Raw genomic sequence first — 18224 nt, 5'->3', positions numbered from 1 at the left:
GAAAGCCAATGGAGGTTTCTAGATGTTCACCTAATCCATAAGATTTTTTAACGGCATTAGAAGGATTTCCACGATGGGTTGGAAAGAGTTCAAAAGTCGTGTCAAAAGATACAAGATTTCACAAAAATTTCCAGAAAGATAATGAAAACGATTTGAAGAAGCCCGTCAGTATAGTATTGGAGGTTTATTGCGACTCCAGGGAGTCCGTGAGAATTCCCAATGGTAGATGAAAGCACTAGAAAACTTGTAACATTAATTGGAGCCAATTTTTGAAAGATGTGAATTATGAAAAATTTTCAGGAGTTCTGCGCATTAACTTGAATCTTTATGAACGACCAGATGTTAGGCTTCCAGTAGCTCTGGAACTCATAATGGACTTCAAGGGTTTATAGGGGGACTAGGGGCATTATGGACACCCTTAGCATTTTGGCAAGTTTCACTTATTGTAAATTAACTTACTTCTGATCAATACCATCTACATGCTTTTGTAACTAATTTGATATAAGTTAGATATGAAAACTAGTTAAAAAATATACATAAATTCAATTCAAAAAGCCAACTTAAAATTTAACATTTTTGTTAACGTCGTGAGATACCCGGGGCAAAATGGACACCCCTATGGGGCAGAATGGACACCTTCAAGAAAATTCAATAATACGTGCCTACCAGTGCCCAACTATCAGTGACTATTAGAGAGAATTAGTTTTCAACTAAACATACATAATAAGTAAATTCAATCCTTTTTATTGACCAAGTAGAAAATAACAAAGAAAAATAACAGTATTACACATCGAGTCAACTTTGGATAAAAACAAATGTGTTCACTTACAAATATGGCAATGGGCTTCATTGCAGTCATGATACCAAGTGTTACAGTCCGGGCACTTATGCCACCCTTGGCCTCCATTAGAGGTACTGAAAATTGCACCAAATAACTCGCAAAGGGAATCTTGAAGAATATACGCTGAACCTTTTGGGCGTCCTCGAGCACGCTTTGGTGTTTCGGAAACTGTTTTGGAACGCACATTAGTTTGCTTCTGATATCCTTTTTGGAGGTCACCAATATCCTTCACAGCCAGTGATTTTTGCAGCTCATCCCTGTTTGGACTTGCTGTTATGTTGGCGGTCTATTGCGTATGATCTTCCTGGTAGTTGTTTTTTCTAATGGAAGAATCGCTTCCGGTGACACTTTGAAAGCTTTAGTAGTCGGTGGCTGTTTGTTAGCTGTGTGACACAGATGAGGTAATTCTTCTACTGGACGGACTTGTGATGTTGCAGGTTGAATGTTGGAAGTGAACTAAAAAGGTGCTTGTCCAGACGCCAGTCGATTCATATCATCTTCGTATCCTAAAAATGATCCATCAGAATCAGAATTATCTTCTATTAGAACATCCGTTACCATCGAAGGAGTGAAGTCTGTTTCGTTAAATATATACTTGTTGAATGGTACGATGCCAGTTTTTCTGAATCCGTTAGATCCGAAGTGATAGGAACAGCTGTCTTTAAAAAGCATTTCCAACCAAACTGCTTATTTCGTTCAACCTTGCCAGGATTCTGTTTAAAATATTTTTCAGTAGATATTGAAACATTAATTATTAAAGGGCCCATAAAGGCCACATCTAAAGGCTGCAGCTTGTGGCTGCAGTGAGGCGGAAAACAGAGGATGGTAACATTGTTATTACGAGCTTTTTCAATAAGTGTCAAATTTTTAACGTGGGATGCATGACCGTCCAATAGAAGCAACACAGGAGCCTGTGGACTAGGACGGGTCTGTGCCAAAAAATGGTTAAACCATAGGTTGAAATCTGCTATGGTCATCCATCCCTATCCAGTACAGCTGAAAACGGTCTCCGCGGGTGCTCCTTTCTTTAACTGATCCGTTAAGGGTGATCGTGGGAAGATCAGCATGGGTGGAAGGAAATGTCCCGCTGCCGAAACGCACATACATGCCGGCCGTCGACAGAACCCCTCGATCCGCGGAAGTAATACAACCTACTTGTCTCCTTCCTTAGAGGGCGAGCACTTTCGATTTCTTAGTACAAAGTGTAAATAGTAATTAGCAATAAGAAAACTATTCTTAAATTATCTTTTTCTCAACTTACTGTCAACACGGAGGTTTCATCGACATTGTAAATACGACTCGGGGTAAATTTTCCCGATTCCAACTGGTTCTCCAGCAGCTCGGATTAACGGACACTCGATTGAATCCTTGAGCTCGGGCAGCCGATGTTGCCTCCGGTGTGCGTAATGAAAGCTCCGGATGTCGTTTTCTAAAAGATTGCAACCAGTCGGTACCTGCTAGCATTGCGGACTTGTTGAAAGGATGTTTTTTATTGTATTTCTCCGCGAGTTGATACGCCAAGCTTCTCGCATCCTTAGCAATAATTCCGTAGCAAGTAGACTCCGCAGAAATTAAATGTTGCATCAAGCCGTTTTCTTCAGCCGGCGTGAAAACAGGCCCGAAAGCTCCCAGTGCTTGTATTTCTTCCTCCCGCTGAAGGTATCGAATCAGAGTCGCACGGGGAATTCCATATGCTCGAGCAGCTCCTTTTTTTGACGTACCTTCATATTTTACCGCCTTCACTGCGGCTTCCAATGCAGTATTGGTCCACTTCCGGCGTTTTTGAGTCGATTTATAGTTCCGCACCATAACTATTGATTCTAACTTCAAACGAAACGAGCAAAAACACTGAACGCGTTTGATTTGTTTTGAATTTGAGGTTATGGCTGTCAACCATGAAGGTGTCAGCTCTACCCCATTGCAGAGTGTTCAATCTACCCCAGGGTGAAAGCATATTATAATTTCCATTTTTTTATATTATTGAGTTGGTAAACATATTCAAACATATATTTCAGAATAGTAGAAATAATTGAAGATTTTTCGAAGCTGATAATATGCGACTAAATAACCGTAATTTATTTGCTAGGTCTTATTTGCTGATTGATGAACATTATAATTTTGTAGTGTCAAAGCAAACTTGCGGATCTTTTCAATAAAACTTATTGAATTATGACATATTTTAACAAGAATATGGAATAAATTAAATACTAATAAGAAAAATGAAATACCAGTGGCATTTAAAGTTTAGTTTTTTATACATTTCAAAAGATACAAGGGGTGTCCAATCTGCCCCGGGTGTTCATAATGTCCCCAGCAGGGTTGTAAATATTCGGCAGCACTGGATGAAAGTGATGTTTTTTTATTTCATTTTTTTATTTTTTTCCTGCTTTGAAATCAACCTCACATTCTCGGAGAGGCAGAAAAGTAAACAACAGAACTCACATCACCCATTGCGCCGCGAAGATGAAATTTACCACAGCAAAATGCACACATTCACCCAGCAAATTGAAAAAATTCACCACGCGTTTAAATGGGCCACTCACAGTCATACGGTAAGGCGCGAACAGAGCAGCATGTCAGAGCGACCTGTGAGTGGCTGAATGCGAAACTGAATGGTCGGTGTTGGAAATGATTTTTAGGCTGCACCCAGTCGCATTCACCACGGCGGCGAGGAAGGCGACTGCAGATTATACTGAGATCCATGTTTTTCACTGCATTGACTGTGAAATATTTCTACCCTGGTCCCCAGGTCCAATACATGCAGAGAAACCGTCTAAGACGAATTAAGTACTGTCCATTTAATTCCACCAGTTAATTTTCGTTATCTTTGCAAAGATAACGAAAATTAACTGGTGGAATTAAATGGACAGTACTTAATTCGTCTTAGACGGTTTAATACATTCCACTAAAAGAGCTTAATATATTTTTCTGAAAACATGCAGAGATTTTCATAAGCTTATAGGAATTAAAAAAAAACATTTTTCATACCTGGAATTTTTCGAGGAATGGTCTGGAAAGTCAGGGAATTTTATTCTCAAATTTTAGTCGACACCCTGCATACACACGTCCTGCAGGAACATCTTCTGCCAAGGCGTGGTACTTTGTTATCTTATTGTTTGGACATTGTGGTGTAGCGGTACAGCAATGTCGATGAGGGTAACCCGCTTCATCCTTTTGACGTAGGCCACAATATAGGCCCGATTGGCACAAATGAGGACATTCGTTATGATCTCGTTATCCCAGCACAGAGTTAGGAAACTATTTTTCAGAACCGGACAGGCACATATTTGTAGTAAGCGACGAACTGGTCAACCAAGTTGTGCTTTAAAGCAAGCTATACTGCCGTTATATGCATAACTGTCCCATGTATATAGGGAATCCCACCAAACATGGGACAACTATGCGTATGACGGCAGTATATGAGTGCACAATTTTGGCGACTTCGTTATGGCGACCGAGATCATCTACATAATTGCAATTTCTGCAGCTGTTCTCCTCGTTTTTCCGCAAAAAGTAGTGCCAATAATTCTTCGTCGCAGTTATCCGGTCCTGAATGGCTTCATATATAGCGCGATAGATTTCGTGGCGGTTCAAGCACTCCATGAACTATCTTCGCAACTGCTGGATCTGGGAAACACATATAGTGTGTGTATAACGGTGACACCTTTTTCTCCTACTGCACGTGGCAGGGTGACTCCCTGTATGGACGATTTTGGATGGCACATGCAAGCCTTGGTGAACGACCCGAAACGAAACTGTATGTCGGTTGTTGCATCAGCGATCCCGAACATTCCCCGATGTGGTTCATCGAAGTGTTGTCCCGTCTCACAGTGGCGGGCCCCCATACAAATGCCGGACAAAACCTAATATGTTCTCGAATCTTCCACCAAAGAGTAATTTTGGGACGCTAAATTCATTTTGAGGTCAGAATTGTTATCCAACATATACTATGCTACTCGAGTACTTCTGGAGGCGCAAGCCTTAAGGTCTGAAGCATTAACAGCGTCCTCATTCTACATTGAAGCAGTCAATTTCCAGCTTTGGAGCAGCTAGGAGCAAATCACCACACTAACCACCGGAAAGTAGACCAAAAATAGGTTTCAATACATGATACCAGATCGTTCCGAATCGTTCCCGAAAAAACTTTAGTCAAATTTTCTTTTTCCATACATATTTGTTCGGAAGATACTTTACAGCATTAACTTCAACAAGCCACCAAAAATTTAATTTACAAGCTACAATCATCAAATTTTGGAATCAGTTCATCTAATATATGTGTGAAATTAAAAAAATACGTGTTCCACGAAACGAACAAAAAAAAAGAGGTTTTGTCCGGGTTTCCGCCATTGTGCGTCTGGTCCAGTATCAAATCCGGAACTCTGACCGGATTGAGGTAACTCATCCCAAAACGCTCCAATTTCGAGAAGTTCGTCGTTGAAGCGCTCATTCCAATCTGATAAATCGAGATACTTCATCAGGCTTCGCTTCAACATCAGCTGGAGGTTTCATATAGATGTTTTCCTTGAGACGACCATACAGGAAGAAGACCTTACATTCATTTGGTGGAAGAGGAACTTGCCATGAACTCCAACAGCCAACACTACACGGATTGTGGCCAACCGTGCCACTGGTGCCTAAGTTTCCTCAAAATCTTGTCCTAACCGTGCCTTGTATCGAAAGGGCCTGCTATTTCCATCCTTTTAGCCTGAATACCCATTCCTGCATATTCAAGTCAAATACCCTCGTTATTTTATTCTATTCAAGCACGTGTGGTCTCTCTGGATTAGGGTAGCGGTTTCCATTCGTCTAACCTATCTATCGTACGGATGACTAGGGACATTATTCCACTCAAATTCACATCAACGAGCTACCTTTTGTCCGCCTCATCGTCATTAATCAATGATTCAAAAAGTAAACAAATCTATCTTTGTTCTTCCTATGGATGTTGACCAGACGATAATTCATCATACTTAAAACGAACGCAACAACATCAAAAGCGAAACGGTACGATAAACTTTGAAACAAAAAGTGCGTGCGCCGCTCATACGCCGAGAATTATTTTTCGCTGGGACCTCACACGAAGTAAAAGAAATTTTTATTTCAAGTTGTAACGATTTTTATGTTCAATATCTCCGAGACGCAATCACCAGTATGCTTGTTTACGTTCGATTTACCAATGCACATCCGATCGATAGGTGATTGGCATTTTCGCATACGTCAGCATCGGATACTATTGTCCATAAAAAGATATGGTCACTGCAGAGGCCAATCCTCCTTCTTTAGTGCATTCAACCAACAATGCTGATAACGGTTTCAATTTTGCGCTTGCTGCTGCTTAAAAGCTGAAATTGTCTGTTTGGATAATTATAATTATTTTGGATTGCATTGTGTGCAGTCGAACGTTGAACCTTAAGTCAAATATGTGAAACTTAGTAAAGGTAACTTTACGATTGGAAAACTTGGATACATATCATTAGGGAAATTAAAATTAAATAAAAACAAAATCGTTCTCAAAAACGTGTCACTAAATAAGTTCAAAACGATAATATCGTTGCAGTGTTGAAATGTGACCTCATAATTAATTTGATACACGCCTCTGTTGCACATAAATGACCATTCAAGCAGATATTTTGCGCTGGTATTTTTTCATACCATTCACCTATTCAGACCTGCTTAGTTGATCAGTGTCTATAGTTTTGTTAATAATCGGCACGCTTCGTCTTTATCGACCTCCCACCAAGGTTTATTTCCAATAACCTTAACTCTCTTGGCTATCGATACATAGTTTGCACTTTTCATATTTTGATCTGAAAAAGCTCAGATGAGATGCCGTTTCTGTTTAAAAATATCTTCGGGGTCTCTCTGCCTCGAAATTACGAAGGTACACTCGAGAAAAGTGAATGTTGCTGCTTTTAAGCTTCAAGCGTCACCACCACCAAAGCCTATAATAGTGCCTTATTTTTCGCATTCCATCCCTCCACACACCAGCAGCTGACTATCTTGTGTTATTGCCGCACGTCTGACGTTCGTTTGTTTTGTTTTCCCACCGCTCTAGAGTTTTCGCTGAACAGACCCCTCCACTAATGTCGTAAATTATACGTTTCGGTATCAGCGCAGCAATGCAGGCGGAGGCGATACGGACTCAGTCAGCATTTTTTTTGTCTAGGGGCAGTGGCTCAGCTCTCTATCCAGTTGGAGGTTTTTGTTACTATTTCATTACGGTCTACTCAACCAACCTTCGATAGCTCAGTTGGTAGAGCGGTGGACTGTAGTAGAAGTGGGTCGTTGAACATACAACGTGCCAGCAGTAATCCATAGGTCACTGGTTCAAATCCGGTTCGAAGGATACATTTTTTGTTTGAATGAACAACCACAGCATATTATTGACCAGCTGACAAATTTGTAATCGTTGTAATAAATAATTACATTGTATTGAATTGCTGTAGCAGAGCAATAATGCTTTGATGAACTTTCCTGTTTGGTAAGATCTGAGAATAGGTTGTAATGCGTTGTACGTGTTCGGATCGTTTCGTTTGATAGGGCTTGATAGGTCAGAGATTATTGTGAAAACAAGACAATCAGATGCATCATTAGTCATTCATCATTTATATTTGTTCAAACCGATGAATCAGTTAATTATACACAATAAGGAAAATGTTTGTTTTACTTTGCTCAATTAGGCATGTGGTTTCGTGTACAACTTCCATCTTTCCGATAGCCTGTTATGAAATGTTTATATACTTTGATCTTGTACGAGAATCCGATGGCATAGCAAATAGTTTATCGACAATATACAAACCTGAATAATCCACCTAGCGCTGATGGTGCCTTTCTCGTGTATTATAAATTGTAATGAGAAAAGCACATAAAAGAGAGGCCAAATTGCAATTTAGAGAGATAGATTCAGTATTTTCATCAATTCACATCAATTCACAGCAGCAGTTTTTGAAATTGAACCAATTGTTAATAGCAAAAAATTAGGCAGGATTCCGCGTTGAATGCAATTTGTTGCAAGCAAATCGGATAAAGCTATGTACAAAAAAATGTGGGTAACATTTTTTTGTGAAGCTTCTTGTATTCGACGAGTTCATGGAGGAAATTAAGACAGACATTGAATTGCTTTTTACAAATGTCTATTGGTGTGTTTGCCTGACCAAAACAGGTCAGAAATTGTTTCAGAATTTCATTTTAAATTTCAGTTAATATAATTTGGAAAATCGAAAAGATTTTTTTTCTCATACAACAAAGTTTTACTGAAAGGCTATCATTTCACTCCAAAATCAAACTTTTTGTAGAAGGCTCGGAGACTCATGATGTTATTCAGTAGTATCCCGATTTTATCATCCCCCTGGTGAATTTTGGGGTGATAAAACAGGGTATGTGACAAAATTGAAGAAAAAAAATATTTCCAATTTTTTAATTTATTCCACAAATATGGCGAAATTCCGACAAATATGGCGAATGAATATCTCGAATGACCGCGAATAGATTTATTGGGATTATTAGGAATTTAGTTAGTTTGAGTTGGAAAGACACGGAGTGAAGGATTCTGTTGGTGGGCGTAAACGTCGCTAGCTGGGCAGCCCAAAACTGGATTTTGGCAGACGACAGTGTCGTCTGGCGCATAAGCCAATAATTTAAGAACCTCCCACAGGAGCCTCTTTACAATACTTTCGAGAATATCTATTGGAAAATCATCGGCAAATCCACACGAAATTATTTCAAGAATTCTTCAAAAAATATTTACAGTGATTCAAACCAGCAATTCCTTTATTTAATTTTAATTTTTTTTTCTTCATTGCTTCACAACTCTTTCAGAATTTTCGATAATTCCTCGAGTATGTTCATTGGGAAAGGAATAAGAAATTTCATCGAAAGTTCCCACATTAATTCATCCTAAAATTGCTATAAGGATTTCAACCGAAAATTCTTTCGCAAATTTCTTTAAGAAATCCTTCAGGACTTGTGTCATGGTACCTTTTAAGAACAACTCTTTCAAATATTCCCACAAAAATTCCATCGTAAATTCCATCTAGAGGAATATACTGGAATAGTTTCTGGAGTTTTTTTTTTGTAGTATACCTCAAGGAATTCCTAGGAAAAATTCAAAATAATTTTCCGTGAAATTACTTGAGGAATTTATCTATAATCTATAGAAGGATTCTTAAAGTAATGTCCGCCGAAATTCCTGGAGGAACTCGAAGATGAAAAGGCAGAAGAATTTCCAGGACCAAAATTTGGGTGGAAGTACCAGAAAAAAATGGGGGACATTCGGACGGAATTCTGTAGGAATTACCGAGAGAATTTCAAATATATATAATTTCCGAAGAATTTTCGTGTGCATTCGATTTCTAGAGGAATTTAGTGGCCGTGCGGTTAACGGTGTCAGTCGTCAAAGCGTATTTGCGAGCCGTGGAGTGTGGGTTCGGTTCTCGCCCTAGTAGGTAGAATTTTTTTCAAGTAGGTATTCAGTCTGTCGAAGACGAAGACCTTTGGTCGAAGACGGTGAACCCGTTTTTTTAAATTTGTTTAGAAATGTCCAGGGTAACTTTTTTAGAAACGATTTTATAGCTTCTTGGAGGAATGTTTTGGGAAATACCTGGAGGGATTTCTGGAGAAATTTATGTCTTATCAGAATTTATTCCTAGAAAAACTCCTGAAGATATTTGGGTGGGTGGAAATTGGGTTAGAAATTCTATGTAAAATTCCAAAGGAGTTCAATTTTTTTGAGAATTTCTGGTGGGCTATTCGGGACTATTCATAAAAAATCTAAATAATCCCCAGGTAAATTTCTGGAAGAATTCATGAAGAAATTTCGTAATAGCTTCTATGGAACTTGTGGACTCCACAGAAATATTTAAATGGAATTTCGAGGGATTGCTTCAGGCGCTTCCAAAAAAAACCGTCTAGCAGTCTTCGGAGGAATTACCTAAGCGACTTCCGGATGAACTTCCTGACAAACTTCCGAAGGATTTCCTTTAGAAAAATTCCGAAGAAATTCCTCGAGGAACTTCAGCAGGAATGCCTGGAAGAGGTGCCGAAGGAACTTCAGGATGAATTCTTGGAGAAATTTTTAGAGGAAGTCCTGGAGAAGCTTCCGGAGGAATTTCTGATGGATCTTCCGGATGAATACCTGGAGAAACTTCCGGAGGAATTCCTGGCGGAGCGTCCCAACTAATTTCTGGTGGAACCTTCGAAAGAATTTCAGGAGCAACTACTAAAAAAAATCATGGAGCAACTTCTAATGAAAGTTTTGGAGGAACTTCTGGAGGAATTTCTGAAGGACTTTCCGAAGGAATACCTGGAAGAACTTCCGAAGAAATTCTTGAAAAAATTTTCTTAGGAATTGCTGGAGGATTTTTCATGGAACTTCTGTAGGGATTCCTGAAGAAGCTTCTCGAAGAATTCAATGAAGCACTTACCAACTAACTCCTGGTGAAACTTCCGGATGAATTCCTGGAGGAACTTCTGGAGGATCTTCTGTAACAGTGACTTTCGTTCACTGGCCGAGCCATGCCCAGAAAGGATGTACGACAAAGACGGAATCTTCGATAATTTAATTATTCTCAAATGGCCCGATATGCCAATAAAATTGAATTTGAACTGATTACGGTCGTACAGCTTCTGTCTAATAATTTCTGGTAGATCCTTCAGAATCCAGGAATCTCTGGAAGAACTAATAATTAGGATTTTTGGCTTTCAGTCACATGAAAATGTTGATAATTTCAAATCATTGCCAACGGATCGATATGTTGGCAATGATATGATTTGAAATTACCAACATTTTCATGTGACTGAAAGCCGAAAATCCTAGTTATTAGCAACTGTGGAAGAACTTCCAAAAGAATTTTAGGAGGAACTTCTTTAAAATCCTAGAACAACTTCTAAAGGAATTCATGGAGGAACTTCAGGTGGAATTTCTGGAGCAACTTCAACAGTAATGTCTAGAGGAACTTCAGAATGAATTCTTGGAGAAACTTTTGGAGGAATTTCTGGAGGAACTTCTGGTGGAACTTCCGGAGGAATATCTGAAGGAATATCCAGAGAAATTTCTTGATGATCTTCCCAACGAACTCGTTGATGAAATTACGTAGATTTTTTGACACTTGAAATCAGTTCACGTCGACCCACGCCGATCACCAACGGCGTGACACCGCCACGCCGCTGCCGCTGGTTGAATATGATATATCACGCCGCCTGTTTTTTTTTTTTAATCGGCGCACATTTCTTATGTGCTTATCAACTCTTTAAAGTGAAAATACGAGACGCCACTGGTTCTAATCAACCGATAATTTCTTCCTAAACTATTTAATAAAATATTTTGTTTTGTTTAATTGAAGAAATAATACTACCGAAAATGGTTAAAAAATCCTTCCGAAATTTCTACAGACAATATATATTGTTGTCAAATAATTCGTTGTCTATTGTGGCCTAACCTTTTCAAGAGGACTAAGGCCATTACAATTATTTAATAAAAATGTTGTCCTATTGGTTTGAGAGTTGATGTAAAGTCAATGTCAACTTCTCTGCACAAACTGCCTAGATAGCCGTGTAGTGTCGGCAGCTGGTTATCTGCCTAAGAATAACATTAAGGATTGCCTGTTCCAGTGGTAAAAGCCCACCATACAAGTGACCCCTAATTCTCGGTGTGATGCGGCTTTATGCTTACCGTGCCTACGAATTAATGGTTGGGGGGGTCTAATAAGAACCTAACCTAACGGAGCCTTTGAAGCACCAGGGCCCCCTTCACAGTATTTAGCCTTCGCTGCGCTAACCAAAGCTATGACGTAGTTGATTTTTTGCTTCTCCGAGATAACTCTTATTCAATCACAACTTGAGGTTAAATAAGGATAGGGTAATGAAGATGTGTGTTTTACTTAGTTTTTTTTAACAAATTGTAACCTATGTGGATTCGCATTATGCGTTTTGCCTTTCTCGTATACCGCCATTGGTGGGTGACAATGGGTCTGGGGGATGAGAATGGGTCATGGTTCTCACCGGTACGGTGTGTACAAAACTTTGTAGACACCGTTTTTGGAACTTAGCATTGGCCAAATTGCTCGCAACAAGTTCCATTCGATTGAGAATCCTGTCCCATTGTTTACTATTGAAAATTGGCCAGATTGGACTATGGGATCAGAAGTTATTGCAAAATACTATTTGTTATGCGCAAAACACGCTTAAAAGCACTCACTCATATTTTTTAGTATTTTTTTTTTTTGCACGAGAAAGGCACCAATTCCGCTAGGTGGATTAATTAGGGTTTTTACAATGTACTCTGTGTTTGTCACCTATATGGATTTGCATTATACATTTTTCACAGTGTACTCTGTTTTTTGTATTCGACGTTCGTCTTCGGCTAATCTTGTTCAATCTCAACTTTAGGGGTAATAAGGATGGGGTTATGAATATGTTTTTACTTAGTTTTTTAACAAATTGTCCTTTATATGGATTATCATTATGCGTTTTCCACAGGGTACTCTGTGTTTCGTCTTTGTTTGGTTTAGGCTGCTTTTATTCAATCTCAACTTGAGGTTAAATAATAGTGGGGTTATGAATATGTTTTCTGCTTAGTTTTTCAACAAATTGTCACCTATTTGGATTCGCATTTTACGATTTTCACAGTGCACTCTGTGTTTCGTCTTTGACGTTCGTCCATTGTTACGTCCTCAGTGGTTTTGTGCCACCTCTCTTTAGTCCCTAGTTTAATGCGTGTGAGCCTACATAACTGGCTTTCCTATAAATGTTATATCATATGCTTTCGCATTGCGTGACTTATCCAGTTTCATTCGCGCTTCGCATCATATGTATGTATTATTGAATATATCCTCCTTCTCCAGCAAACTGTTCTATTCCCCTTTTCAACTTCACTTCCTCTTCCTTTCCCATTTTCACTTCCTTTTCCGTCATTTCCTCGGAGAATTTCTCTGGAAGCCTAAATGATTTATAAGCCTAAATGATAGTGGGATTCCCGGAGGAACTCTCGGAGGAATTCTCGAAGGAACTTCCGGAGGAATTTCTGAAGAAACTCCCGGGAGAATTCTCAAAGGAACCCTCGGAGGAACTGCCAGTGAAACTACCCGAAATAATTCTCGGAAAAAATCTTGAAGAATTCATCTTATAGACAATTCTCGTCTAACTGAAAACTGCTGAAAGCTGCTCATCATCAGAGGACCTCCCGGAGAATTCCCTGAGGAGCTCCCAGAGAAATTCTCGGAGGAGCTTCTGGAGGAATTTCTATATAAATTCCTGAAGAAGCCTAAATGAATTCCAGAAAGAAAGCCTGAATGAATTCCCGGAGGAAATTCTGGAGAAATTCCCGAAAGAATTTTCAGAGGAACCCCCGTAGGAACTGCCGGAAGTCGAGTCAAGTACGAGACACTGAAGACGGCCTTACATTTGAGGTCGAAATACGTATCTGTCAAGATACAATTAAGTGGTGGAATTCAATGGGATTGTACTAACTCGTCTTATGACAAGTGTCGAAGAAATACCTGGAGAAAACTTGTGTATTGTTTTTCTGCCTATTTATAATAAATATTATTTCACAGAGGATTTGTTTAGAAATTCAGATGTATTGTTCTAGTTTTTTTAAACTTATGGAAGAATGCAGGATTTTTATAATAATTGTTGTAGCCGATTTTATATTCTTTCTGAATACTAAGTTCGTTAATAATGTTCTCACTTTATTTAAAAATATTCAATGACCAATAAATCTTTTAAATCCATTATTGTTGTTGAATAAAAACACAACGCGAACGTAGCATTGTGGGCGTGAATGTGTCACGTTTATGGGCGTTGCGTTTTGTTATAAAACGCTGACTTCAACGCCCAGCACGACGCGCTATTGTGATCCAGCCTTCACTGTTGGTTGTGGATTTGGTTTCAAAGTTTTTGGAACTTAGTACCAAGTACTAATATTCATGTATTTTTATAAAACTACGATTCAGAAGACCTAAAAAAGTTGCCCCCCTCCCAAATCGAAATCCTGGCTACGCTCATGGCAATCGCATCAATCGCAACCGACACCACTTCATCCGACCATCATCAAGCATAGATTGACAAAAAAAATGCATACTCTTCTTTCAAGCATATTATCCTGCTGGCGAGAAAAAAAAAATGCACGAGCAAAAGCACATCAGTACAGGTCAGTACGCGCTGCTGTCACCTGGAATGACTCACACACGGCAGGCACAGCTTCTTTTATATACAAAGAAAATCTTTCAGTGGACCCGCATTCTGATTTCCGTGTTCGGAATGGATGGAATTGGTTATACATATATCAAATTTTTATTAGCTTTGACAAGAATTGAAAATTTCAATAGCTTATCGTTAATAATCTTAAGTTTCAATGAAATTGACAAATTGCTGGAGAGTGTCCGAGTCGATTGATATATAAATCTATAAAATCCATCGAAAGATAAAGGCGCTAGTAACGTTCGAAATCTTCCCTTGCAGCGTAACGCTCTCGATTTCCAAAAATCTAAATGACACCCAGTATAGTAAAGAAAGACGTAAGTCCTACGTCAAAAAACTCTTCACACTTGCTAAAAAAAATTCTGAAAATCTTCAAATTTTTCCGGAATTTTTGTTTGTTTGTTTTGCCGCCTCAAATTATTGTTTTTGGGCAAAAAAAGGCTTCCCTTTTTCTGAACTCGACTTGGATATCAGCATTCGTCATCTTGTACACCGATATTAGATTCTCCCGAAGCTGCGGCACATACAACACGTTTTCCAAGTTTACCTCTATACCTTTGTTGCTTCTTAGTCCCAGAATCTCTCCAATCATTCTTGCATGCATTACCCGTCCTTCTTTTGCGACTTCTTCTTCATCATCTTCATACTGCTTCCAACAATTCTTTATCACGTGCCCACGCTTACCGCACTTGTGACATTTTCCAGTAGGGTAGGATGGGGCAAGATGGGTCACCTAAGGCGAACCTTCAATGCCTCAAAATAGAAACATTTTAATGTAGCTTTTCAACGTGGATCTATACTGCCGCTAACCGCAAGTCAGACTTATCTGTATATGGCACCCATATAGATAAGTCTGACTTGCGGTTAGCGGCAGTATAAGAATAGCTCATAATCTGTAAGCCAGCGGTATGAAATAACAAAAATTCTACTTTATTTTGAGTCATTAAAGTAGAAGTCTATTTTTCTGTCAATCAAAAAATGCCGGAGCAAGATGGGTCAAACAGCGGGGCAAGATGGTTTAAATTCTGCAATTAATATTGTTTTTTATTCACAATATTAAATTACACACAGATAGATAAGTTTAATGCCAATGATGTTATTGAATAAAAAAGGATTTTAAAATCTCGAATTAAGAAATGGCACTACATTTAAAAATGTCTGTAATTTCTTATGAAAACAAGTCGTCTGAGCATTGCTTTTTTAAAGACAAAAATATACATTAATTAACAAATTAACATCATTATGCTAAAAAGTAACCTTAAAATGATTACATCAGCAATGAAAAATATGTTTTGAATACGAACTATGTCCTTTAGTATATGCTGACCCATCTTGCCCCATTTGCAAGTTCGTGTTAGAATGTCTAATTTTCGATCAAATTTATTTATTTCAATGCAGTTAGTACAACATTGCCTACATTACTGATAATACTTTCACTATATTACTAAAAATGTTTTAATTTTAGATTGCTCGACGAGATTACACGTTTTATAGAAAATGTGTTTCGCATAAGTAGCAATTCTGAAAAATAATTTACCTTGTCATACTCCACCAAAATTAAATTTTATCATCAAATCGAGTGACAATAAAGAAGATCCAAATAATTCCTCCTACAAAGTCATATTCTCCACATTAAAATGTATACGATGCTTAAAAACGGCCCTGACCCATCTTGCCCCGCCTAACCCTAAACTTTTGTCTTGGCTGCTGCAAACTTCCCGAAAAAGCCGCCGGATTATCGTCACCAATATTTCCTTGTCGATCGCTACGCTTTGATTCTTCAGATAGAGGTCTTTGCTTCACCAGTTCCAGTGTAAGGTACATTCTCCATGGCGATGACCAACGGATCGTATGATTCTGGTAGAGTCAGAAATAACTGTGACACCAAATCCCCCTCTGTCAGCGTAGTTCCAGCCAGGGTAGAAATATTTCACAGTCAATGCAGTGAAAAACATGGATCTCAGTATAATCTGTAGTCGCCTTCATCGCCGCCGTGGTGAGTGCGACTGGGTGCAGCCGAAAAATCATTTCCAACACCGTCTGTTCAATTTCGCATTCAGCCACTCACAAGTCGCTCTGACAGACTGCTCAGTTCGCGCCTTACCGTATGACTGTGAGTGGCCCATTTAAACGCGTGGTGAATTTTTTCAATTTGCTGGGTGAATGTGTACATTTTGCTGTGGTAAATTTCATCTTCGCGGCGCAGTGGGTGATGTGACATCTGTTGTTTACTTTTCTGCCTCTCCGGGAATGTGAGGTTGATTTCAAAGCAGGAAGAAAATAAAAACATGATGTAAAAAACATCACCTTCATCCAGTGCTGCCGAAAATTTACAACCCTGGTCCAGCAGTTTTCAGCTTTTGGACCAGCCCATCGAACTCCATAAGGTGATTTCGCATGTCTGTTTCATCTTGCATTCTCAATCCTGCCAACCGCTTCCTCACAAGCGTCTAGCTGACCACTGACTTCTCGGCAGTGTCTAGCCTCCACATTTCCTTCGCCGTGTTTCGCTCTCAAACATCTTCTAAACATTCATCAGCAAGACAGCGCACTAGCATGGCTTTCGCTTTTATGTCCAACTGCTCAAACTTCGTTCTATCGACAGCTACGTCTGGCACAGTTCCAGTTAGCACTTCCGAAACACCGGTTGCATCTAGAAACAGTCTGACCCTGTAACTCCAGTATTGATCTTCCCGTCCTCGGAACTGTGGAATTCCGCACGCCAAATCTCTGGGCCCATAACCTGTTGAGATTCGAGTATTTTGGGACGAAATGAACGATCGGTTCAATCTGGATTGATAACAGCTTTATTTAAAATAGCGTCTAGTTTGTAGTTCTTGATAACGACTAACTGAAGTTTTTCACTGTAACAAACTGGTTACCAAGGGTGTTACTACGTTCCGTATCAAGGGTACGGTTGCAGCCGATTGCTACTACGATAACATGATCTCGTCATATTTGCCGGTTTCCGATTAATTAATCCAAACAAAAATTACGATGGACCACACAACATGATAAATAATTTTTCGAAAGTTTTTTCGTCAGTATTTCTCCTTACTGTTGAACGTTTTATATTGCTTTCATAGCATTCATCTAGAACGAATCAGGATTTATACAACAGTTGAAAACGCAAAAATGTTCCTTGATTTGATGCAGATGCCTCATTTTGATACGAGCTTCCGCAGAAATACTTAAAAATAACTTTGAAGGTGACTTTCAAATGTCTGAAAAAGAAAATTGCAGTAATTCAATGCGAAAAATTTGTGGTATTTTTGGATAACTACAAAGGTATTTCCACAGAACAATTACAAAGATACCTCCTAATAATTTTTACTAGGATTCTTTGAGGAATTCTACAATTCCATTCCAAAGAGCATTTAAAATCATTTAAAAAGTTATAGAGAAATTAACAGCAACCATTTTTGTTCAAACAATCATTTTCTTTCTAACTTTTGAAAGCATTGCTGATCGTTATCAAATTAAGTGATCAATTATAGAATTTGCCCCCCGTTGAATGCAACTTGTTAAAGGAAATCGGACAAGAAATGAAACAGAAAATGCAACCTAGCTTTGTTCGGACAGATAGGCATTTGCTCAGTTCGTCGAGCTGATTCGATTGATATACAATACTATGCAAAAATAAAAAGAGCAAAATTTTTTGAAACAAAATCGTTTTAATAAGGAAAAATGTCACCCACTGATTTGAATTATTTGGTTCTTCTCTTTATTGTCAATTTTCGAATTTAGTGCTTATAAATCCGGCTTATCGCGCGAGAAAGCTTTGTAAAACTGTTATTTACACCCTAATAATAAACGCAACTATTACGAGCATATCTATTTCTAGTACAGTAATCAAATGTTTATTCTAAACGAATTCTTTCACATTAGCTTCATCCAACTAACATGCCCAGCATTTTTATTCTATTTTATGTACCAATTCGCGCATACTAACTCACCTGCAAATGTTATGTCACAGCTTAATTGGCATCTCGGTGTAACATCCGTCCCTCGTGCTTCTTAAGTATTCCATTCAAGTAGTCGTCTCATAGACGTCGACGCTCAACCAATCAGGTTTATGATTCATTCATTCATTCCTTTTTAAATAGTTTGCTAACAAGGGGTTGGGAGGGCGACTGGTGTTTGTTTTTCTTACCTCGATTTCCATTTGCGGTTCTCGCGGCTTCCT

The 18224-nt window shown here is 38.8% G+C and overlaps 1 protein-coding gene and 1 non-coding gene across 4 annotated transcripts in view; both read left to right on the top strand.

The window, feature by feature from the left end:
* Positions 1–18224, top strand: part of LOC134217496 (protein daughter of sevenless) — a 37576-nt gene that overhangs the window by 4827 nt on the left and 14525 nt on the right. The gene's annotated exons all lie outside the window — the stretch shown is intronic.
* Positions 7077–7187, top strand: Trnay-gua (transfer RNA tyrosine (anticodon GUA)). Its single transcript has 2 exons — positions 7077–7113; positions 7152–7187. It is a non-coding gene; the product is annotated as a tRNA-Tyr (tRNA).

Source organism: Armigeres subalbatus, chromosome 2 (genome assembly GCF_024139115.2).
Source record: "Armigeres subalbatus isolate Guangzhou_Male chromosome 2, GZ_Asu_2, whole genome shotgun sequence".
NCBI classification, from domain to species: Eukaryota; Metazoa; Arthropoda; class Insecta; order Diptera; family Culicidae; genus Armigeres; species Armigeres subalbatus.
The sequence above is the reverse complement of the archived record's forward strand: the minus strand, read 5'-3'. Positions and strand labels throughout refer to the sequence as shown.